Below are 25,196 nucleotides of genomic sequence, written 5' to 3' on the forward strand. Positions count from 1 at the left end.
TCATTTTAGATCCAGGCCTTTTGTGATAGGGAATCTGAAAATGTAATTTCAAGTGTTGACAAGTTGAAGCTTCTGTATTTAATACTTCTCTGCAATTTCATTTTCTATTCTCCTTTTGTTGGAAAGAGTTTAGCTAAGAGCCTATTTTTTTAAAATGCCATTGGAGGCCACAGTGCAGGATTATGGATGTTGGTGAGAAGGTGTAAGGGTTACCTATTCCGCCCCCAAAATGACCCTACTATTAATGGCTCGTGGAATACAGAAGGTGTGTAAGAAAGCAAAACTTCAGAATGAAAATTTAATTGTCATTGTTTAAAAATGTCCCAATATACTTGCGTATTGAATAGTATACGCATAAATGCCCTGATTTGATCAAAATTTCTGTTGTTCATCTGAAGATGTGCTGTTGTGTGCATTTATTAGTAGGTTGGAAGTGAAGTGTCTCCTTTCAGTTTTGAATCTTACTATAATTGTGTGGTGAGCTGCAGTGGAGCAGCGTAAATTTCTGATTTAAGAGATAATTTACTTACAATTGTTTACTTGGTGTTTAGAAACTGCCACCTAGTAGAGGAAGTGCCTACTGGTGCTAAAGGGACTGTCCCACCACCAAATCTAACTGCTTTCTGAGTAAATTTACTCCAGCAGCCTCTAATTGACTCGGACTTATCATTAGCACATGCTGTTTTTATGAATAAGCTTTGTCGTTAGGAAACTCAAGAAATTTCCTAATTTGAGGAATGGAAAAGTGATTAGAAAACAGAAATAAACTGCCAAGTGTACCTATCTATGTGATGGTAGACTTCATAGGGAAAACCTAAGGAACTTGAAGTTTATTAAAAAAAAAAAAAGTTTCGTGTTATATTTGCAGTACAATTTGGAAGACAAATATAAGTCAATTATATATTGCTAAGATTCTTACTCTGCTATGCAGTTGTTTGATTACCTTGAAAATCACAGAATTAAAATATTTTGAGAGAACTAAAACTTCTTTCTTTTGGTGCTTTTCAGTAGTCATGTGTATTGGGTAAATTCTCTGTAGCTGGCACTATGGGTGAGGTGTATGCTTATTACATTTGGCTGAGACTTTGAGAAATGTCACTTCATGATCAAAGTTATTTTTTCAACAATATAAAGCTAAACCATAAAGCAACTAATGTTACAGATATAATTACTAAGAATTTATATAGCTAGAGAATGCAACAGTATTATAATTGTAGGTATTGACTGACAAAAGTCCTCTTCCTTCCTCTACTCATGATAAAGTTGAGACTCAGTCAGTTGGTTTCAAGCCTTTACTCTCTAAACACCCAGTCTTGGGCCGAATCTGACTGTCATTGGTGACTCTAAGGCCAAAACATTTAATTCATTAGTAACATAGTTGTCACTAAGATGCTAGGGGAACAATGACCTTGGTGTTGTGAGGTGGTATTGTGGTTAGTTCCAGGGTGTAGACAGTACTCACTAGATTAAGTTCATTTGTGAATAGTCGTTCTTCTGTTACAATTATCTGTTGTAAGCTGGTGAGTCCTGAATTAGGATTGGACATGTGGCTATTAGGGAAACACACCCTGAGGATATATTTGGAAATTTTAGGGAGCTCAATGAGAGCCAGTTGAAGCCCCTGGATAGTGCTGGCAGCATTGTTTCACAGGTAGCCCAAGGCCATGCGATAGCTCTTTTTATTATTTTATTTTATTTTATTATTTTATTCTCTCTCTAATATATACAGATATATATGGATAAGGGTGAGGGGTAGGGGTAAGGAGGATTATTTAAGAGTATCAGGCAAACTAATTTAATTTTTCTAAAATCACATTTGAAAATACTGCTTTGCTTATAGAGTTTGTTAAAAAGTTTACAAAAATCATGACGCCTCAACAAATTCAGTTCTGCGTATAAATATAAATTGGCCATTATCCTTTTTAGGGCTCCCTGTCCTAGAGAGCAGTTGGTCCTTTGCCCAGTGATATGAGAAATGGGCATTTTAAAAGCTTTTCTATAGGAGGAAAGAGCCTGCCTCTGGTCCAGATTCTGTCCAGTGGTTTGGCACATTGGAGGGACAGGATTTGGCCTGGGCTGCCCTGTGGTAGGGATTTGGCCTTGTGCATCCATACACACATCCTGTTTTCAGTTATTTCCCACCTTGTGTTTCTCTCTGTAATAGGAGACTGAAAGAATGTTTGTAGCAAAACTAGATGTATTCCCACACACAAAAGTTCAGGGAACCAAATGAAAGATAATTAGTACAAAAGAAGAAGAGTGTGTTAAATTATTATGGAATAAATTTTTTTTTAAATTCCATTGTATTTAGCTATAGTTTCTTTAAGGTAGTGAATTTCAACCCCTCCCCCCCAAACCTGCTGTTCAATTTAAGAGAGTACATTTATATCGCAACCGAGTTAAAGCAAAGTTATATGGGATCCTTTGCTATATGAATTATTGCTTAGGAACGAAACAGATTTATTTAGATAGTGAGATATTGGTTATGTGTAGAATAGAAAGTATGTGTGTATAGAATGGAAACAAGTTTCATAAAACAATGTGTATTCCTATTACCAACAATGGAGTCTAATATTTCCTATTCTGTGCTGTTTGATTTTATTCTATTTCATTAAAAAATATTGGCTGAATCCATGTGATTTCACATCTCACTAATGGATTGTAACTCAGTGTGAAAATGTTGTTTGAGGCCGTAAATCTGTGTATGCCAGATTAAAACATGAGGCAGACCTCTTTTTAAAAATGCCCTGCAGACCAACTAATAACACTGTGTGGTCACCATTTGCATGTCTCTATAGAGAAAAGTTCTGTCTTTGTCTCCAAGTCCTCATTGGGTTTTCTCTTCCAAATATTTTGAAAAAACTCTAATTAGTCTCCCCAAGATATGCTGGGTGCACTATACTATGAGATAGCTGTGGAGTTGGGGGTGGGGCAGGAGGCTAGGCCAAGAAGACCTTCACTGCATGGGGGGGAATTCAGAGGCCTGAACACTTGTGTATTCCACTCGGTAACACTTAACTCTGGCTCTAGGTAATGGTCAGCAGATACTTCCTGTAAGGAAACACAGAAAGTGTGCATTTTCTAACAAAAGGGTTCTAACCAGTGCTCCTGGCTGGTGAGGAACCAGATCCTGTCTTTCCCCTTCCCTCTTTGTTTGAACCCCTTCCTGAACTGTTTTTAGCCAGTACTTTTCATATCCTTGCTTTTCCCCCACAGTGTCTTTTAGGACCCCACAGCTGATCCAGAATATATTGCTGGTTAACAATCTCCTGCCACCCACACTGTGCTTAATATCTTAAGCTCTTTTTGGGATCTGACTAGAAATTAAAAATATAAATTAAAAATATAACTGTTCGGTCCCTCTTTTGTTCTCTGTGCTTCCAATTCTTTTCTTAGTCAGTTGACTCAGGAGCATGGTGAGAGGTGGAATTGCAAGTGGGAGAGTAGAAAGCTGGGCTGCATATGCTTGAATGATGACTATAAGCTCCCAGAAGGCAGTCTGTGGATTTGGCTGCCTCACTTTCATGTGCTAAGCGCCCAGCACTGTGCTCATTACTCAGTAGGTGCTCAGCAAAGGATTTTGAAGAGAGTGAGTGAATGGTAATGAAATAGGCCAGGCACAGGGGGCATGACCCCAGGGAAAGGGAAATCTGGTGGCTTGTTTATCTTCTCCCTAAAATTTGTGCAACCATAATCTCACTGTGTGCTGGTTTTCTTTCTTCACAGTGGGAGTCCTGATAACTGTCACCTCTGTAGCTTGTAGGTGTTGAAAATAATGCTGCTTTTCTGTTGGCAGAGAGCTTTGTGGCCCTGAAATGAAAGGGATTCAGTTTCACCTTCACTATCATTTTACCACAGGCATCTCAGAATTAGGAGTTAAATCAACTTGAACATAAAGGCATGAAATGCCTCCAAGCTATTCCAGCCACTAAGGTTAATAATACATAGTAAGTGCTAAATTTGGAAATATACTCATTGTAAAAAGCCTCAAAATTAAGTGATGACTATGATAAGGTCATTACTTTAAGAATACATTATTTTTCCATGTTTAAATACTGTTATAAGGGTAAAAATAACTCCTAATTTGAGGAAAAAAAAAAGAGACACAGGTGCTATTTACGCTAAACTGTTCTAGGGAACTTTACTTGAGAAAAAAAAAGAGAGACAGAAAGAGAAACAAAACAGTAACCACAAAATAGCTTCAAAGAACTTTCTTGTAAACACTTTGCCCTCGGAATAAATGTCTGTATTATGTGTTTGCAGTAATACATTTGAGAATAAAGTGCCTAGTGATAGTTATTTCAACTACTAGTTGTTATTTTTTTATGTTAATGTTTTTTGGGGTTTTCTTTTTTTTTTTTTTTTGGTCTAGCTTAAAAAGTAGTTCTCTTTAAAAAAAAGTAGTTCTCCTCAGACTCCCTTTTGGGAAAGCTAACATAGTGAAATATCCAATAAAAATTTGAAGTTTTTAAATTTCAAGGTCAGGTTTATTCTGCAAAATATATTTGAGTCCATGAACCATGTAAGTCAGGCTAAAGAGTAATTTTACATGAAATCATGAAATCAATAGCAAGCTAGAATCAAGGTTTTACTCAAATTAATGTGGTCTTTTTTTTTTCCTCTTTGATAATGATCATCTGAAAATCTCATAACTCCTGTGGCTTAATTAGGAAGTTATATCTAAATATTGAGAGCATACTGTTAGCACATATCTCTAAGGCCCATCTTTAAATTCTAAGTGCTAATTGGGGGCAGTGAGTGTATGGATGATATAAAACAGTGAAAGGTTTGGGTGGGAGATTTTCCCCAGTAATCTTATCAGTGGCAAAGAGCATATAAGGTAAAGAGCAGTGCTGGACAGAGGGTGATTTGTAACAATGGGCAAAGGATAGTAAGTGTAGAGCTTTCTCTTTTCTCTTAGAGCAAGGTTTCTTGACCTTGGCACCATTGTTGGGGCCAGATCATTCTTTCTGTAGGGGCTCTCCTTGCACTGTAGGATGTTTAGTAGTATCCCTAGTGCCTACCTACTAGATGACAAATGCAACCCTCCCTCCTAAATCCCAAGACATGACAAGTAAAAATATCTCTAGATATTGTCATGTTACTTCTTCCCTCTTTCTGTTAACCACTGTTTTAGAAGCTTGAAGCTAGTCTTCTACATGATTTTCTTTTAGTTATGTAGAAGGTTAACAAGAAGGTGTTGATGGATTGAAATAATTTGACTCTATTGAGTATTTGCTACAACCAAATGTTTCTCCTATTTCTCTGTAATGCCATTAAGATTTTTGTCATATGTGCATATGAAGTGTGATGTAATTTACTTAATATTTTATGTTTAAATCACCTCATTTTTGTTGACCTAAATTTACCTATTAAGAGTACTTATTTTCATTAAATTGAAATTAAATTTCATTAATTTGTATTCATGTCATTAATAGAAGCAAATTATAAAAATAAATTGCAGTAAAAACAAAGCAATTTTATTAAACTGGGCCTACAAATGTTTTTTAGTTTTTTTTTCTTTTTTTGTGAAAGGCTCCAAGCCTTGGGATTGCTCTTTCTGTTAAAAAAGGAGATTATCAAAGATTAGCAGTGGTAAAACCATAGTAGCACAAATTGAGGATTTCTTTGTGATGCAATCAGAAAAATAGAAAAATAGTGAAAAGAGAATGAGATTCTAATTCTTTCATTCTTCCCTTTTTAATTTGATGCCTTTGTGCCACCTAAAGTCTTCTATTACAGATCTGACCTTTTGCATAACTATGAACTAACCAGTGTACGTTGTTAGTGTGTGTGGTGGGGCATGGGGACTAGTATATGATGACTAGAACACTATATATTAGCTTCCAGATGTGTAGTTTACAACAATAAATTTAATCTGAGATAAATAAGTATAACTAATATGAGATAGAGATTGGACAATCTCCACAGACTAAAGATGGAGTGATAATTACAACTGGGAAGGTTGAGGTGTCTTCACGGGAGGGGGTGAACCTTGAAATTCAGCAGGATTTTAACAGGCAGAGCTTTGGTGAAAGGCATACCAGGTACAAAGTACATTCTAAGGAAAGGCAAAAACTGGTAGAAAAATATAGGATATACATTTTATTTTGCAAACTTTATAAAACATGACCATTTTCATGACAGATAAGGTTGGGAAGGTAAGTTGATGTCAGGCCAAAGAGATCCTGTAAAAAAAAAAAATGACTGTGTCTTTATCAGGTGAAAACCAAAATTGTAGATAAAGAGAAAGTAACCATTATGAGAGCAAAAGGTGGTTGTAGAAGTAGCTGTATCTTGGGTTTTGTTGTGGGACTAGAACTGGCCATTAACACATGGTAGGAGGGAAGGAGGTGTGGAGAGAAAGGAAGGAAGGAAGGAGGGAAGGAAGGGAGAAAGACACCTCCTACAACCTGTGATGAGATAAGAAAGGAAAAGTGTAGGATCCAAGTAACTGAGATCAGTTATCTAGACCTAATAAAGAGTCCATAAAGGACAGACAATATTTTAGGCTTGGTGGGCCATATGGTCTCTGTGGCAATTCAACTCTGTGATGGCCGAGTAAAAACAGCCATAGACCACACAGAAACAAATGTACATGGTGATGTTCCAATGAAACTCTATTTATGACCACAAAATTTGAATTTCATATAATTTTCATATCACAAAATGTTATTCTTTTTCTGATTTCTAAAATCCATTAAACCATGTAAAAACGATTTTTACATTGCAGACTGTACAGAAACTAGTGACTGCCATATTAAGCTCTTGGCCTGTGATTTGCTGAATTCTGACCTAGAACAGTCAAGTTAGAATCCTACTTATACTCAGTTACAAGAAAATTTCAGATTAAAATGATATCAAGACTTCATTTATTTGAGAAACTGCCTTGAATCTCCCTTTCACTTTGAAAATGTCAACCCGATCTTAGTTTTTCAAGTGGGCATAAGTTTTAAGTACAGACTCCTCCTTTTTCTACATCTGTTGAAACTGCAACAGTTAACAGTTTGTACCCATGTGGCAAGTTGGCCAGCTCCATTCATCATTTATGCTTTTGAAAATCAGTGTTCATATCCAGAGATTATTTCTTGGAGGATAATTTAATTTGTATTTCATTATGAAATGGGTTTTAAGTTGATCATTCTTATATTGTATTTGAAGTGACAATGAGTTACAAAATAATATGCTGAGGCACCTGGGTGGCTCAGTCAGTTAAGCGGCAATGCTTGATTTTGGCTCAGTTCATGATCTTATGGATCGGATCATGGGATCAAGCTCTGTGTTGGGCTCTGCGCTGAAGAACAAAGCCTGCTTGAGATTCTCTCTCTCCCTTCTTTCTCTCTGCCCTTCTCATGCTTTCTCTCTCTCTCTCAAAATAAATAAAAAAGAAACTTTAAAAACTAATATGCTAAATGAACTGTTGACAAAACATTTGCCTCTAACTAGTAAAGTTTAATTAATAAATTTCTCTGTTGATTAATATTTTATCTGCATATTGAATAATTCTTCTATGTGCCATGCATAAATATCAGATAGACTAATTAATGTTCTTTAAATTGCGACTCTGTTTAAATAAACAATCTTTTGAGAAAATAGAGTTGTTCTTTTTTATTTTGAAAAGACTTATGAGCTTAACAAAAGCAGTCACTTATATTTTGACTAAAGTGGGATGTCCACATAGAGAGTGTGCTAGAAGAAAGTATTAGAATCTGTTTCTAAATTTTGCTTTTAATTTTTGCTTTTGGATGTTTTAAAAAGCACTTCACAGACAGGCTCAGTAGCACATGTATATCATCTATAAGTACATAAATATGCATAATTTGGGAGCATATTCTTACAAACATCTTGTTGGATGATTATTGGATCAAAGAATGGTAGTTGTAAGTGGGTACTAAATCAGTTTCTTTACTTATATTTAAATAACATTTTACTTTATGAACATAATTTTAAGGCAGATATATATACGAAAAAAGCAAACCAAAAAGAAAATGTATGGCAAGGTGTGTCTTTGTGCAGAAAGAGGAAGTGGGTACATATAGGCACTTGTTATGCATTTTAAGACTATCTGATAAGAGGTTTTGATAAGAATTTACTGCATTTGTAACCAAAGAAGCCATATAGCAGAAAAGAGAAAACGAGAAAAAGAATACAGCTAGCCCATCAAGCAGAGGGTTGAATGAATTTTGCTTTTCTTTACTTTGAGCCCCAAATTCATATTATTTGCAAGAACTTCAGTTTTAATTCGCCTAACTTCCTTCATGATATATTTTACAACTGCTGTTTAGGCAGCTGAGTGCATTTGCCTACAGTGTTTGGTGGGCAGCGCTTGAAGAGTTGTGGTCATTAGGGCCCGGATATTGAGCTTAACCCTGTTAACAAATGTAATGTCATCACTTAATTACTTCTTAAGTCATGCTTCAGGATCATATGGTTGAAAAATTTACCAGATGAAAAAATACAGACTATTTCTTAAAAGATAAAAAAGGCTAGGGGCGCCTGGGTGGCTTAGTCGGTTAGGCGTCCGACTTTCGCTTAGGTCATGATCTCGCGGTTCGTGGGTTCGAGCCCCGCGTCGGGGTCTGTGCTGACAGCCAGCTCAGAGCCTGGAGCCTGTTTCAGTCTGTGACTCCCTCTCTCTCTGACCCTCCCCTGCTCACGCTGTCTCTCTCTGTCGCCTAGAAATAAATAAAAACATTTAAAAAAAAAAAAGATAAAAAAGGCTAGACTTGAACAACCGTCTGATTGAAATGGTCTTCTAGAAAGGTAATGGACATGAATATGCTTTTAACTGTTCTCTCTACTAGTTTGTAGTAACATTCTTTGCTAAAAGTTCACTTTCTTTGACTTATGATATGATTATAGACAGAACTTACCTGGTATTACAAACTAGAACAAAGAAGAGTAGGAAGGGGATTGCAAACCTGTAATTGTGATCACACATTTATTGCTATCTGGAGTGACACGTTTGAACGATTTCTCCCTACTTCAAGTCCTTATGGATTGCTTGAAAGAGACCTCTGCTTGCATTTTTGCTTTCATTGCACGTGTTTATCTTGGTGTGCCTCACTGAGCTGTCTTGAATAGGTAGTGACTATTTTAACTTAGTAAGTGACAACCTTCCATTTGAGGCTCCAGCAGATGTACAAAGTTGTTCTTTAGATATGACAACTAGTCAGTCCAAGTTTAATCTTTGACAAGATGTAAATATATTATCTATTCATTAAAGTGAATCTTACATATTTTTCCCCAAAATTCTCTGTTAGGATAACCACTGAGAAAATAGGACTGTATTGTTAAGTGTGACCAAATTCAAAATATGTAATTCAATAAGTCAGACTGGCCTAAAGAGTTCAATCATAGTAGGCCTCTGAAGATTTCTGTGTGAGTGGAAACATTTTAGTGTCTCCTGTGGGACTCTCAGTCCTTCCTTTCATTTTCCCCTCAATGTGAACATATAAGCTAATAATATTCAATGAGGTAAATGCTTGAGAAGCTCTCCTGACTGTAACCTGTAGCTAGAAGCAAACGAAAACCACAATAAACAGAGATTTTGATGTGTATGTATGGCACATTGGTTAAACAGAGAGCTGAGGAAAGTATCAGGATAATCTACAGCAAACCAGTATGGTTCTTTCACATCTTGAGATACTCAGGAAATGGAATGTCAGGATTGTGCAGAAGACCCCGGGGAGCCATTGAGGTTCCGGCCCAGGCCAGGAGGGGGCAGCAGAGCACCAGTGCGGGTTTGAGCAGGCCCCTAGGCTGTGGAAGGGAGTGAGTGATCCCCTGGGAAACCATTGCCCCAGGGGAGAGGTGGGCAAGGCAGCTACTTAGGATGGCTTCGAGGCTGGGGAGCAAGCAGGCCGTTCTGAACAGTTGAGTCAGTGAGGTGAAGGAGGACTGCTGGGTAAGGCAGCCACTAAGACAAGACATGAACTAGATGGTGCAGGATGTGGGCCGGAAAATAGGCAGGAGCAAATTGCTAATTGATGGCTGCGTCCCTTTAGGCATAACACTGAACTTCACTTAGCCTTATGTGTAAAATGAAGGTCATGGTGGTATATCCTCCCCAAGGTTGCTCTGATAGTGAAATAAGATCACATATGTAAAAATACTGCTCTGAAGCTGGCACATACACTTAATAGCATTCCCCAGACAGGACACAAGTTGAGAGTAGGGGATAATGATTCCAAATTAGGCATCTGTGAGGATAAAAACCTTAGTCTAGTTTTTAGCCATCTGACCCCAACTTGCCTGCCAGTCTCATTCCACACCACTTCCCTTCCTAATTACCAGCACAGAGTGTTTGGTGTTTGTGGTTTACGGTCTTAGGTATATTGCTAATTATTGCAGTAATACACGATGAGCATACCAGCACCATTTTTTCAGATAAGGAACCTCAGTCTCAGAATGTTCAAGCAGCTTGTCCAAGCTCATCCAGCTAGGGAGGGTAGTCAAATGCAGGTTTGTCAGACTTGGTGCTTGTTTTCTTTCCACTATGCCTGTGTTGGCCTCAGGACCCGACACGGATCTTCATATCTCTGTGGTGTTATGCATGAAACTCTCTTTTCTTGGCAAACCATGAGAGACTCTTGAATGCTGACAAAAACTGAGGACTGATGGATGTGGGGGGAGGGGGGGCTGGGCANGTCCTTCTGATCCCTGCAGGACAGTCATCCTACCCCCAGGAAGCACGTTTCTCCTACCTCCCTGTTCTCATATCATTAAAAAAAATTTTTTTAAGTTTATTTATTTATTTTGAGAGAGACAGACAGAGAGCAAGCAGGGAAGGGGCAGAGAGAGAGAGAGAGAGAGGATCCCAAGCAGGCTTGAACTGTCAGCACAGAATCTGATGTGGGGCTCAAACTCATGAACCGTGAGATCGTGACCTGAGCTGAAACCAAGAGTTGGACGCTTAACCGACTGAGCCACCCAGGGGCTCCTGCACTCCTATCATTTTATATGTTTACTGCCTGATAGGTAAATGCTTTGTGGTCTTCACCATCAGAGCCTCTGTTCCTTGGACAGAGGAACTCTGTATCTTATTCGTCTTTTATCTCCACTACTAAGTCAATTCTTTATTGGCTTACTACTTGCCCCCCATGAGTGTTTCATAAATGTTTGAGGAATAGTGAGTGAATGCACAAATATTGCAGGAGTTAGGTGAATAGCAGCAGAAAAACAAGCAGGTCTTAAGTTTCTCTTCAGGATGTTTTTCCTTTCTAACACTCTGCTCAACCAGTACACTATGAAATTATTCAATACCTGTGTCCCTCTCTTAGAGTGTAAACTGTTGTGGGCTGGACCTTTGCCCCCTTGCTCACTGCTGTGTCCCCAGCACTTAGTGCAGTCTCTGGTACATAGTAAGCACTCAGTAAATACTTGCTGGGTGAGTCCGTTACACCACTGGGGCTTCTGCAATGGAAAGTCCTTTTGAACCCAAGGACTGGTGGAATAGTGTAACCTTCTGTGATTAGATCATTTACCTCTAAGATCCCTTACAGCTACAGGCATCTGCGCATCTGTGTTTTCTTCCAGTTGAATTCCCTGGATGATTACTTTAGATCTTTACTATGTGTTCAGGAGACAGAGAAGGTTTGGGAGTAAAGTAGTACTCTGAGCTCCAAAGTCTTTGTAAATGTGTCAGAATAGCCTTAAATAATTTCTGTTCGTTTCTGTGCTTTAAAAACGCCTCACCTCTTGTTAGAAACATGTGCTTACTGTTATGTTTGCTCATTTTTACTTCCATTAGCAGATCATACAGATGCTGACATTTGTGATATATAGGACAAGGTTTAGCAGTAAGGGATATTTCCTAGCTTTCCCCACTCCTCTGGTTTTGTTTTTGAAAGGAATCATTCTTTTTTTTTTTTTTCCCCTTAAATAGTTTATTGTCAAGTTGGTTTCCATATAATCATTCTTTTTTAGAAAGCTTGATTTATGACTTGTTTGTGGCTGTGTAATCTATTAGCAATGTTCTGTAACATAGTCTTATAACATGGGCCCTGCCTAAGCCAGGAAGAAAAGGAAGAGCTAAGGAGGGGATTATGAAGGAGATAATAATGTAAATGTTCTTCCCTGTGTGTGTTTTTATTTGGGATTGTTATTTTAAAATCATCATTGGGATACTTATTGCTTTAATAAGACATATAAATAATTTCTCAACATAACTTCCAATTAGGGTCATTAACTTTACATTCATAATTTGTATGTACTGTTGAAATAATTATTTTGGAAAATTTATATGTCTCCATCTCTATTTTTTTTTAATTTTATTTATTTATTTTGAGAAAGAGAGAGAATTCCAAGCAGGCTCCATGCTGTCAGCACAGAGCCCTATGTGGGGCCCGATCCCATGAAGCTTGAGACCATGACCTAAGCAGAAACCAAGAGTTGGACACTTAACCAGCTGAGCCACCCAAGCACCCCTCCATCTCTATTTTGACAGCAGTGGCCAGGAAGTGTGGTGAAAGAAAAACTGTAGGTGGAAAAAGGACAGAGACAGAGTTAGAGGGCAGAGGGCAGGCTACCCTTCACCCTGGTCTACTTCTTGTAGATCCATTTACACCTCTAACCTAAGAGCACGTCCCTGTCCCTGCCTGATTTCTCCATGCTCCCAGGTACCTCTCATTTTTCTTATATCTACCCTTGTTATGGATTGAATATTTGTATCCCTGCCAAAATTCTTAGGTTCAGGCCCTAACTCTCAATGTGATGATATTTGGAGATAATTAAGGTTAGATGAGATTATGAGGGTGGAGCCCTCATGATGGGATCCGTACCCCTTTAAGAGGAGCTACCAGAGGGCATACTCTCTGTCTCTCTGCCATGTGAGGAATCAGCAAGAAGGAAGATGTCTGAAATCCAGGAAGAGTTCTCACCAGAACCCAGTCATGCTGGGGCCCCTGATCTTAAACTTCTAGACTCCAGAACTGTGAGAAAATAAATTTCTATTGTTTATGACACCGAGTCTCTGAGGTTTGTTCTGGCAGCTGAAGCTAAGACACCCTTATGCCCTTTTCCCCCACTTTGATATCTGTCTGGCTTTGGTCATAATCTCAGAGTTGGCTTGCTATGTCTCAAAAACTAACCTGAGTTAATCTACACTAATGTGGCAAGCAGAGTTTGAGGAAAGTGATGTGCTTTTCCTTTCCCAGATGCCCACCGTTGTTCTTCTGCCAGATGTTGGGGGAAGTAGTCAAAAGACTCACTTCATAGGGACTATAGCTCCTGCATTTGGTTTATCTAGGAGGGATGGAGCGGACTCTGAGTTGCTCTTATTATTTACATATATAAGTGTATATATGGGCTCCCTAGCACATTGTGCTTTGCTGGACCCTAGGCTGGGGCATTTCTATGGTCACACTCTTTCTCCCTTTCCTCTGCCTTCTAGGCACTAGCACCTTGGTATCCATTGTGCATCCATACCTGTTGGCTTTCCAACGGCCAGTGCCTGCCAGCTCCCAGCACATTATTTCCTCAGCAGCTGGCATAGGATTGTTTTGTTGCCAGCTGGAAGCTCAGCTATTAAAAAATAAAACTTGGCCCATCTTGAGTATCATATGTTTCCATCAGGACTTGGATCTCCTTTCTGGCACAACTCACACAGTCACTTGGGCACCTCTCTCAGGTCTGAGTACCCAGCCTTCTTCTGGGTTTATGACCACATTTTCACTTGCTTTTTCTAAAAACAATTTCCTTGAGAAATCTGTGATGCTTATGAGTTGTTGAGGGCCAGTTTACCAACATTTCGCTTGGTCTGATTGAATTTATTAACCTCTTCAGTGTTTCCTTAGCACTAGGTTGCCTGCTCTGATAGTTGGTGATGGTTTCATATTGGAAATTATAAATTCTCAGAATAAGGTTCATGTTTCTTAGGTTAATGAAGAGTTAAAACACAACACTGAAACAATGGATATTTACTACATGGTTTCGCATGAGGCGATCCAAGAAAAGAGGTCATAGTATTTGTAAATATTTGACTACTGTTCTTTGTACTTCACATACTAAAAAGAATGTTTGGTATAACCTTAGGTGTTTGTTTTTTTTTAATATCTGCAAACAAAAGAACAATTGGGTTAGTTTAAAATAGTTACTGTAGGTGGGTCTTTCTGTGCAATTTTTACAGTTTTTACAGTGCTTTGCTTATAAGAAGGATGTTAAAATTAGAGAATATTAATCATTTTGTAGCTTTGTAATCTTATTTGCACTAAATTTCAACACTTTGTCATGAATTCATTAATTTTTTTATTCAGAACAATGCATGCTTTACTGGAAAGTTGAATAACCAGACCCAGAATTACTGCAACTTAACTATGATTCAGAAATAAAGAATAGAGTCCTGGAAATCAGTTAATGGTAAACTGTATATAGTAAGGAGTATTTTAAACAGTCTGTAATCTGTGTACACTGATCAAGAAAAACTTATCACATTGAAGAGACTTCTTGTATTTAAATGATGTCACTATAGTCATACCTAAAAATTTATTTCTCTAACTTGGTACCTAAATGGTAAAATAAAGATTGTCTTCTGATTTCATCATACGTTTCTTTAATAGCTTCTATTGTCTCGTACCTATTAGCTGTCTATTGTTAATGAATGTTTTAAATTGTAATGAGTTTTGCCTTCCTCATCTGTAGAATGAAAATACTGGTGCCTTTCTCACATGATTATTGCAAAGATTAACAAGAGATAAATTACTTGGCTGTATTAAACACAAAATTCTTTCCACATAGTGCAATATTTTTTAATTTGAATAGTAATACCATTTTTTTTTTTTTTTTTTTTTTTTATACTATTAACTCCAGACTTTATTTTCACCAGCTTTTCTATTGTCTTCCAGGAGCTAATCCAGGCAATCACATTGGATTTAGTTGTCATGTTTTCCCTGCCTTCTCTGATATGTGACAGCTTCTCAGTCTTTCCTTGTTTTTTATGACCATGGCAGTCTTGGGTGCTGGCAAGTATCCTGTAGAGTACCCCTCGGTCTCGATTTGCCTATTGTTTTTCCCAATGATTAACTGGGATTATGAGTTTTTGGAAAGAATATCATAGAGGTGAAGTACTTTTCTTGTCACATTGTATCACAGTACATGGATACCACACGATATCAGTGGTGATAGTAACCTTCATTACTTGGTCCCCATGATATTTGCCAGGTTTCTCCACTCTACGGTTACTGTTTATCCCTTTCTCTTCTCTATCTAGTCTTTGGAACTAGGTCACTAAGTCTAATCCACTCTTGGGAAGGAGGGTGATTAAGCTCCACTTCCTGGAGAGAATAGTATCTACATACATTATTTACAGCTCTTCTGTATGAAAGATCGTAAACTATTATTTTATCATTAATAAGTTCTTGTATGTATATAAAGTAATGGAACATCTCAAGTCATTTTCTAAAATTCTGTAAAAATGTACTGCCACTATAGATTATGCGGTTAGGAATGTACTAGACAGTTGTACTAGACAGTTGGGAATGTACTTTGAATCTGGTAGAAGAAGCTCTCCCTGGAACTTTGTGCTTAGACAATGAAGCATATCGTTGATGAGGACAGGAGAGATGAGGAAAGGTACATAGATAAGGATTCTCTCATTCAAAAATGGTGGTGATATGTCAAGCCTGAAGTTGTGAAAACACTGCAGATGTTGTGATTGTTTCCTGTGCCTGCATCTACATGGCTACAATGTGTGTACATCTAGATCATTCTCAAGATTTTGATTTAGGTTTGCAGGAACATAGAATGGATAGCACCTTAGAAATCAACCAGTCCAGTATTTCTTTGACAGATGAAGAAATTGAAGCACAGAGAGGGCACATGTCTTAGCACTCCAAAGCTAGTTAGTAGTAGAAATGGGACCAGAACCTTGGTCTCTGCACTCTGACCCTGGCACACACTTCCTTTCCTCACAAGTGCCATTTGCAGAAACCTGGGCCTAAACCAGTCCTGGCTTTTCCTCCATAAACTTCCTTAGTTACTTCAGAATACAAAATTTCTTATCGCCAAGAAGCTGTTACAGGTTGTGACTTTTAAATTTGCACTACTTCTTATCTTAAGTGTTTGCACTTTTTTTTTTTTGCAGAGGATACAGTCTTAAAAATTAAAATGGAACAAAAACAATTAAACACTGGATAATATTCTACACTTGATTTCTTTCACATTTTGGACAGTGTTTGTTCACCTTGTAAAAAATCTTCTGTCCCTTGGGGCGCTTAGTCGGTTAAGCGCTTAGTCGGTGGCTTAGTCAGTTAAGCGTCCGACTTTCGCTTAGGTCATGATGTCGCGGTTCGTGGGTTCGAGCCCCGCGTCGGGCTCTGTGATGACTGCCAGCTCAGAGCCTGGAGCCTGTTTGATTCTGTGTCTCGCTATCTCTCTGACCCTCCCCTGCTCACTCTCTCTCTCTCTCCTAGAAATAAATTAAAAAAATATTAAAAAAAACACACACACACAAAAAAACTTCTGTCCCTAAATGTGTTGAAGTCACATTTAAGATCCTAGCATGCATGCCAGAGTGCATTCTATTCCTGTTTGTAATTTTGGGGACTAGGATTCTCATTCTTATACAGCTAATTGATGAAATCAGTGAAAATGCCCTGCCCCACCCACTTTAAAAGGCTATCTACATTAAAATATAACATGAAATAAACACCAGCTTGAAGAGATGTATGCACACCTATGTTCATTGCAGCATTATTTATAATGGCCAACATATGTAAGCAGTCTAAGTGTCCATCAGTAGATAAATGGATAAAGAAGAGTGGTATATATACAAAGTGGAATATTAGCCATAAAAAGAACAAAATCTTGTCATTCACATCAACGTGGGTGGACCTAGAGGGTATTATGCCAAATGAAATAAGTCAGGCAGAAAAATAAAAATAGTACATGATTTCTCTCACATCTAGACTCTAAAACACAAAAGAAACAAAACAGATAGACTCATAAATACAGAAAATAAACTGACAGTTGTTAGAGGGTGGGATGGGGTATGTGCAAAATAAGTGAAGGGGATTAAGAGGTACAAATTTCAGTTATAAAATAAGTAAGACTTGGACATATAATGTACATTATAGGGAATATAGTCAGTGATATGGTATAACTTGATAACTTGAGTATATAGTGAGGATCATTTTGTAATGTATAAAAATATCAGCTCACTATGATGTACCCCTGATATGAATAGGATATTATATGCCGATTATACTTTAATTAAAAATAAGAAAAAATATAAAATAAATCAACTTTATTTGTTCTTCCTGACTCCAGGGAATTGGAATGTTTGAGCAGGTGGATTGATTAATATAATACCCCAATATTTAGCAGTACTTAAGAAGTGGAAAAGTACATGGAGGTGTCTTTATGGTGGCTCCACATGTCATGAGACCAAGCCCGTTTTCTTATGGACACTGATGATTCAGATGGATTTATAAAAGAAATATATTGGATGTTGATTTTTAACTTTAATTAATGCTGATAGCCCCTGATTTACATTAAATAAATATTCTTTTCTTTTTTACCCCAATAATTTTGCTGACTACAGTGGTAAGCTGGCAAGTTAGGTTTTAAACCTAACTTTTAGGTTTTAGTGGATAAGAAAAAAGTGTTTTTATTCATTGTTGATAGAAATGACAGTTTTCGTTATCAATAACAGGGAAAATTGTGTCAGTGTCTTATATCTTTTGTTCACATGCCTCTATCTAAGCCCATGCTGAAAGGCTGCATACTCTCATAGCAGTCAGTGCTGGATCTTTGCTTCCTCTCTTGGTCTACCTTCTCTGACTTTAGTCAGCACTGCTGTTTCCTTGTTTTTCTCAAATACTCTGGTCTAGTTCTTAACGTTCACTAAAAGTGAATGTTGAGTTCTATTTGACTTCCACCTCCTAAACTGATATACTGATCTCACTTTTTAAAACTCTTAACTGCCTGTGAATGTTTTGATAACAGCTTTTCCCTTGCCCTTTCTAAAGCCATAAGATAACCGTGTTTACTGTGTCATGAAATGCTGAGCATTCATAGACAAAGTTTACTCATGTAAATAACACTTACCACAAAACCTCTATTGGCTGTGGATATCATAATCATGTGATTACGTAAAGTTATCAATCCCAGGAGAAAATGGTTCTCACAAATAATTGTAATTTGTATAACCTGTGTTCAGCCAAACCACATTTTTATTTTTTTCTTCTATCTCAGTTTATAAAGAGCCATCACTGCTGATAGTTTTTCCTGCCACCATGTAACTTCAATGCATAGACCTCTCTGCCTATGTTTTAGGACTACATGAAACTCCTGAAATTGCAAGCTAAATTTTTCTGTATAAGCATTTTTCTGAGGGAACTTACCATAGCTTTCATCAAATTTTCTAAGATGTTTAAGGAGCCCCACTGTTCAAGGTTCATCCACACACACACATTCTTACGTATGCTAAGAACAGTTGGATAGCATGAGGCTTGTCTTGACCTAATCATTAGCAGACTTTTTTCCCCTCTTTTGCTGTCCTTCCCAGTCCATCTATATCCACACATAGAGTTTTCTGTGTTTTTATATTCCTAGTATTTCTTCATCTGTGTTTCCTTTTACTACTTAGGATGCTGGTATATGCACATATAATTGAACAAATATATATTGAAGTGCCAAAAGAAACCCAGCTCAGATTGTCTTCAGTAATGGATTTTTTGGCTCAAGGAGCTAAAGAACAAAGATTGTTCAGCTTTTACATATGATTTGGCTTGGGCCCAGATTTATTTCTCTACATTTCTTTCAGTTTTCCCCTCCTTCCTACATGTATTGCCTTTCTCCTCATGCTAGCTTCACTCATGGTAGCAAAATGCAGCAGTTGGAGTCCTACTGTTGACAACCAATCATCATCATCCAGTCCGGGAGGCTCTTCACTTCCTTCTGTCCTTAAATGAGCAGAACCATAATCAGTTTGGCCAGGGGGATGCTTTGTACTAACTGACGTAAGCCTGTTGTTACCACCATACCTGAACAAGTCCCAGAGACAAAGGGAAAGAGATTACGGTGTGTGGTTTATGACACTCAGGGTCTAATTTTAAAGACTTTAGCAATTCCAACTGTGTGTGGGTGTGGGTGCTAGTAGGAAATATGCTGAGCATAAATAACAATATTTATTACATCCCTTAAATTAAGTGGAGTTCTGACATACAGCTCCTGTGGGTGCTGCCCCAAAGCTCCACAGTTCTGCTGTGGAGATAGGATTTTACTGTTGTAGAAGATGGGGATTTATTGTGTTCCCTGAAGAAAGTTATATGAAACATCATTTCTCAGAATGTTTTTTACCAGTCAGAGGTCTACCGGAGAAACAGAAACCACAGTTAAAACAGATACACACACATACATGCATGTACAATTACTTATTTTACTTTATTTGAACATTATTCATATTAAATTTTATTTACTTGTTTATTTATTTATTGAATTTATTTATTTGAAGGCATTGGTTATGTGGAGGCTACCAAGCCTGAAATCCCTAACATAGGCAGGCAGGCCAACTGGAAACTCTTGGACATGAGCTGATGCTATAGTTTTGAGGTGGAATTTCTTATTCAGTTTTGTTAATAAGGCCTTTCAACTGATTGAATGAAGCCTACCCATACCACTGAGAATAATCTTCTATACTTAATGTCAACAAATTATAGATGTTAGGGGCTCCTGGGTGGCTTAGTTGGTTAAGCGTCCGACTTTCGCTTAGGTCGTGATCTCACGGTTCGTGGGTTCAAGCCCCACGTCGGGCTCTGTGCTGACTGCCAGCTCGGAGCCTGGAGCCTGTTTCAGTCTGTGACTCCCTCTCTCTCTGACCCTCCCCTGCTCACGCTGTCTCTCTCTCTCTCTCTCTCTCTCTCTCTCCTATAACTAAATAAAAAAAAAAACAAAAACGAATTATAGATGTTAATGATATCTACAAAATGCCTTCAACAGCAACATCAAGACTAGTGTTTAGCTGAATAATAGCCTAACCAAGTTGACCTAAAACTAATGATCATAGATGTTAATAATTGTAAGACCAAAGAATTCTCTTGTGGTTAAATGTCACATTAGACATTGTTCTAGGACTTTTCATTCATGAATGTGCTTTAGTACATTGGGGTTTTTAACTATTTCTCAAACTTACTTGATCAAGGACATTTTATGTTTCCTTAAATAATATCTCTCACTAGACTGGCATTTCACAGAATATATTTTGGAAAATACTGGATTAAACTATAACTAGGAAGAAGAACTTTACTGTAATTATGGGCAGTTTTATTTGTATATTTCTGTTGTTTGTACTCTTAAATGTATTAGTGCATGTTCCTCTTCCTCTGTTAAATTATAAGCCCTTTTTGGCATCACATTTTGTGTCTTCACAAAGTGGAAATTCAATAACATTGACTGAGAAATATTCTTAGATAAATGAATGCTTGTTAATTCTTGGGTTAATGATCTTTAAATTTGCTCAGAGCCATCACTTTCCCTTGGCAGATATTAAATTGTAAAAGCTTTAAAATGTTTGCTGCCCTTTGGAGAATTTTCTTATTGCATAGAACCAGCCAGTAAAATTGAGCAGGTTTTGTGTCATGGGCATGAGCCTCATCTTACCACTTTACTTTTTAATGTGACAGGCTATAACTTTGTTCCACTTAAGAGATTATTTAAGTCCATAGAAAACAAGAAAAAGAACAGAACAGGTTATGGTCTGAAAGCAACTCTGCTTTTGTTTTGTTTTACTGCCTATTCACAGTACGCATTACATTGCTTTATTCTCAATAGTGCTTGGTTTATGTCAAGCCTGACTCTTAGAAGAGAAAAATATTTCCTCTTAATTCTGCTTAAATCCCTTCTTCTTGAGATATGAGATCAAACAGAGCTGAGATTTGCTTTCAGCCTATAGCCTTTCATAGTGTCCTGTGGTCTAGAGTCTAGATGTGACTTAAAGTCCTGGCCAAAGACCAGTAATCATAACACATTGTGGATAGATCCATTTGCCTGGAGGGAAGTGGAGCATGAAAGACAGAAGTGATGGTCTCCTGCATGTCCATGGCTGTATCTTGGCTCCCTTCCAGGTCCTCAGAGCTGCTTCCTATATAGATAGGGGTCACCCTAACCTGTTTGCATGGGTGTTGTGAATAAGTAAAAATAGTTTGGTAAACAAGTAAAAATTTGAATTCTGATATGATTAGAAAGGATCTGGTCATATCTAAAGAGATTATTGTTTTAAAATACCCAGTTTTGATTGACTTCAACAGGATTACTTATTAGCCAGTTTGTGTGTGCAGCCTCAAAAAAGTGGGCATATTAGTTTCTTTTCCTTGCTAGACAAAAGGAAAAGAGGCTTTAAAGCTGTTCTTGGCCATGAAATTGGGATAGAGCCAACCTTATAAAGCTTAGAAGATTTCTTCCTCCCAAGGACAGAGACAACCCCAAAATTATCTGCACTATTTCAATAGCTTGAAAACTGAAAAGAGCTAGTCTTAAAAACTTTTTTCCCAGATTACAAAATTAATAATCTAAAAATTATTATATTTTATATATAATACAATGTATAAACAAATCTATATTTACTATAAAATATTTAAGCACATTAAATATCTGAATAACTATAAAATAATAAATTCATTTTGAGTATAGAAGGTTTGGAAATGACAGATAAACAAAAGGCAGACAATAAAAATTACTTTTAATTCCATTATCCAGGAATGATCACTATTCACATTATGCTAAGTTCTTTTTGTATTTATATATGTGTGTGTCACTGTTTTCACCTAATTATTTATCTCCCCAAACAGTCATTTTATTTTCAGGCTTCCTAAGGTTAATGTTTTATAAACTTAGGAGTATATTGATGATTGCTTTTTTATATACTTTTAATATAAAAACATATTTTATATGTTCCTTTTTTTTAATGTTTTATTTATTTCTGAGAGAGAGAGAGAGAGAGAGACAGCATGAGCAGGGGAGGGTCAGAGAGAGAGGGAGACACAGAGTCTGAAGCAGGTTCCAGGCTCTGAGCTAGCTGTCAGCACAGAGCCCGATGCGGGCCTCAAACCCCCAAACCGTGAGATCATGACCTGAGCCAAAGTCAGACGCTTAACCGACTGAGCCACCTAGACGCCCCTGTTCTTTCATTGAGTATACCAAATCACACGCAGTAGTGGCAGCTGATCTTTAACAGGTATGTACTATGAGCTGGGCACATTATTCTTACTGTCCTCAACCCTCACAATAATCTGCTAGATCAGTACTGTTAACCTGAGGAAACAAAGGCCTGGGGAGAGCCAGAACAGTTTATGTCTCACAGGCAGTAAGTGTCCATGGCCCAGGACTGTCTGCGTATCTGTCTGATTCCAAAGCTTATACTCTTAAAACTATAATATTGCCTCTTCTCAGGTAAACCCCATGTCAGATTAACTAGGTCCCAGAAGACTATCTAAGATATGAAATTATGAGCAAATTGGCCATGCACATAAATTTGATATTCAGGACTTGACAGAGGTGATTCAGAGTGCTTTCACATTTCAGAGGGGGTGGTGAGACTACACCATCCAGGGATTTGCAAAGAGCCAGGGGAGACAGTCTTGCCTGGTCCTACCTGATTGCAGGCACAATGCACTTCTTTAAAAAAGGAAGATTTTCTCCACAGACTTAAAAAAATCAGGTTTGTTTTTGATAATGTATTCCAAATAGTATCAGAGGACCCAAAGTGGTGACTTTAAGGTTAGCTGATAACAGATTATATTTTGTTACCATTATCATTGCCTATGGGCTCATTATGGGCTTGCTTTGTATTTCTAGAAGAATGCCCACATACTGAAGTTTCACCTCCATATCCTGGTACACTGCTTCTCCTTCATAGAGTGTCTCCATCCCTTCAGTGTTCATTTGCTTTCCTCATATCTACTTCATTCTTCACCCCTCTCTTCTTACCTGGATCCCACTTTACCATCTCTCTCTTTTCTTCTCCCTTTTAGTTTTCCATTCTTCATCCCCTTTATCCTATGGCTTGACTCCCACTTTATCTTCCACTCTGACCTGCAATTCCTATGCCAGGCAGTACTCAATTCTGAGCCGTATCCTTGAGTTTTCTCAGATTTTTCATATTCTTTATTAGCACTTAGCCCCTCAGTGAAGTACGACTTTTGTCAGCCCAACAACTGTCTTGGCTTTGTAAGTAACTTCTTGGACATTCTTTAATGTTGCTTGCAGTACTTAGATAAAACTTCAGTTTCAAGAGTGAAGGGCATTTCTGTATCTGTAAGAAATATAATGGAGGTAGTTGCATTTTATATTTTCCAGTCCTATTAGCTGCATTTCATCAGGTGACTGTTTTGTTACTGGTGGAAAGACTCTTATGTTGTGAATAATCTGATTATGTTCATTCTTCAACCATTTGTTGTGCTTTGCACAAAGGCCTTTGACCAACAGCATGATATCCAGTTATTCTGCACTGACCAACCTATGTCATTCCAGGGAAGGAACAGCTATCTTTCTTAAAACCTTCTCCAGGGTTATTTAGTCTAGGATAGGTCATGTCTACATGGTGTCAGAGTTGATCTTGGAAGTAAACAAGGAGACTGGTAGTCATATAGAAACCTCCAAGACCATAGCAGAAGGAAAATACCTAAAAAGACATGTTCACTGTGTTTGCCATGCCCACTACATTACAAGGCCAGAAAGAAGGCAGGGCTGGGTTATTTACAGTCTTCTCATTTAGCTTCTTTTTAAAACAAACAAAAAACAAGCAAACACAGCTAAGAGGATTCAGTTTGAGAGGGCTTTTACTTTTTTTGGTGATTTTTCTGGTGTCTGTTTTTCTTTAATTTTCTTCTTTTGCTTTCTATTTCTCTCCTTTCTGCCTAGTCTTTCCTTCCCTTTAATGCTTCTAAATGTCAAATGTAAATAAGTAAGAATGTGATATATAGCTGTGATGGAAGGGATATTTCGATATGTATTCACTGCCTGGTATAGAAGTACATTGAGGAAGTTTGTACTTTTCCAGTTCATTTTGGGTGGTGTAAGTATTTGATTTTGTGCTATGGGGTTTGGGGTTCACTGACTTGTTTCTTTCTTAGCTCGTCAGTGTTCATGCCTCCTTGCAACTAATGAACTCAGATTTGATGGAACAGAACAGGGCAGAGTCCAAACTCATGCATCTGTGTACATTTTCTTTTTCTTTATGCTTGTTATTTCTTTTTGAGTTGTGCTAGCATGACAGAAGGCATCTGGGCTAGGGCAGAGTTATGGGATGCCAAGGCATAGTCATTATTATAAGATGCCAAGACACCATCATGTTCACGACAACTCTGGGAATTACTCCCCATGTCTGTACTCATATACTTTCCAAGAATGTATTTATTTGGAGATGTATTTAAACCTTGTCAAAGTCATTTGTCTTGGCTTCTTCAGTTGATTTATGTGGGGACTCTGATTGTTGGCTGCTGAAGTATAATCTGTACATGGAGATATAGGACTCATGCTGTAAATAGTGTGGAATATTGTAAACCATGAAGATTGAGTGCCTTCTTACATGTTTTTGTTTAATATGGAGAAGTGTGGAAGAACACAAATAAGACTGCTTCCTTATTTAGGTCCTCATGATATACTCAAGACCAGCGTTTTCTTATATATGTTCCCTGGGTCTCTCCATTGAACCACCTTTAAATTGAGAAACACTTTTTGAGAACGAGTGGTTACTAGTGGAGTTAGTAGAACAAAATCTGATGAGCCTTACTTATAGAATCCACTAAGGACCCCCACATAGTATTTACTTGGGCATAAACATTATTTTGGGCTAAAAGCAATCCAAACCCAGCAGATTCAGAAAAAGCTTTTTTACTTCCCCCTCAACTCCTTGCTTGTGCCAGTAAGAGAGCTATTAACCTCTTTACCTAAGGAACTTAACTGCATCATAGAGCAACCTTTGTTTTCCAAACATCTCCTTTCACCTTCCTGCTAATCGTTTTTATTCCCTTTGTATCCTCAGACCCCTTACCCTTCTTCTTAGCTCAGGTATCATGTTGCCTCACTGTCTTTAGAATTTCCATGTCTGTGTAGATTCCCTATGTATGCTGTTAAAATTGATTTACACCTGTTTAAAAAAATCTATAATGGCATTTTTAACAATATGCTAATAACTAATACAGTGATAATAATATTGCAGTAGTAAGTTAATTATAATGTAATGTTAACAAAAAGAAGTT

At 37.6% G+C, this 25,196-nt stretch overlaps 1 protein-coding gene across 1 annotated transcript in view; it reads left to right on the top strand.

Moving 5' to 3' along the window:
- CAMK4 (calcium/calmodulin dependent protein kinase IV) overlaps positions 1-25,196 on the top strand; it is a 211,375-nt gene that overhangs the window by 1,174 nt on the left and 185,005 nt on the right. The window lies entirely within an intron of this gene.

The sequence above is a fragment of the Crocuta crocuta genome, unplaced genomic scaffold, assembly GCF_008692635.1.
Source record: "Crocuta crocuta isolate KB4526 unplaced genomic scaffold, BGI_CrCroc_1.0 scaffold131, whole genome shotgun sequence".
Taxonomy (NCBI): Eukaryota; Metazoa; Chordata; class Mammalia; order Carnivora; family Hyaenidae; genus Crocuta; species Crocuta crocuta.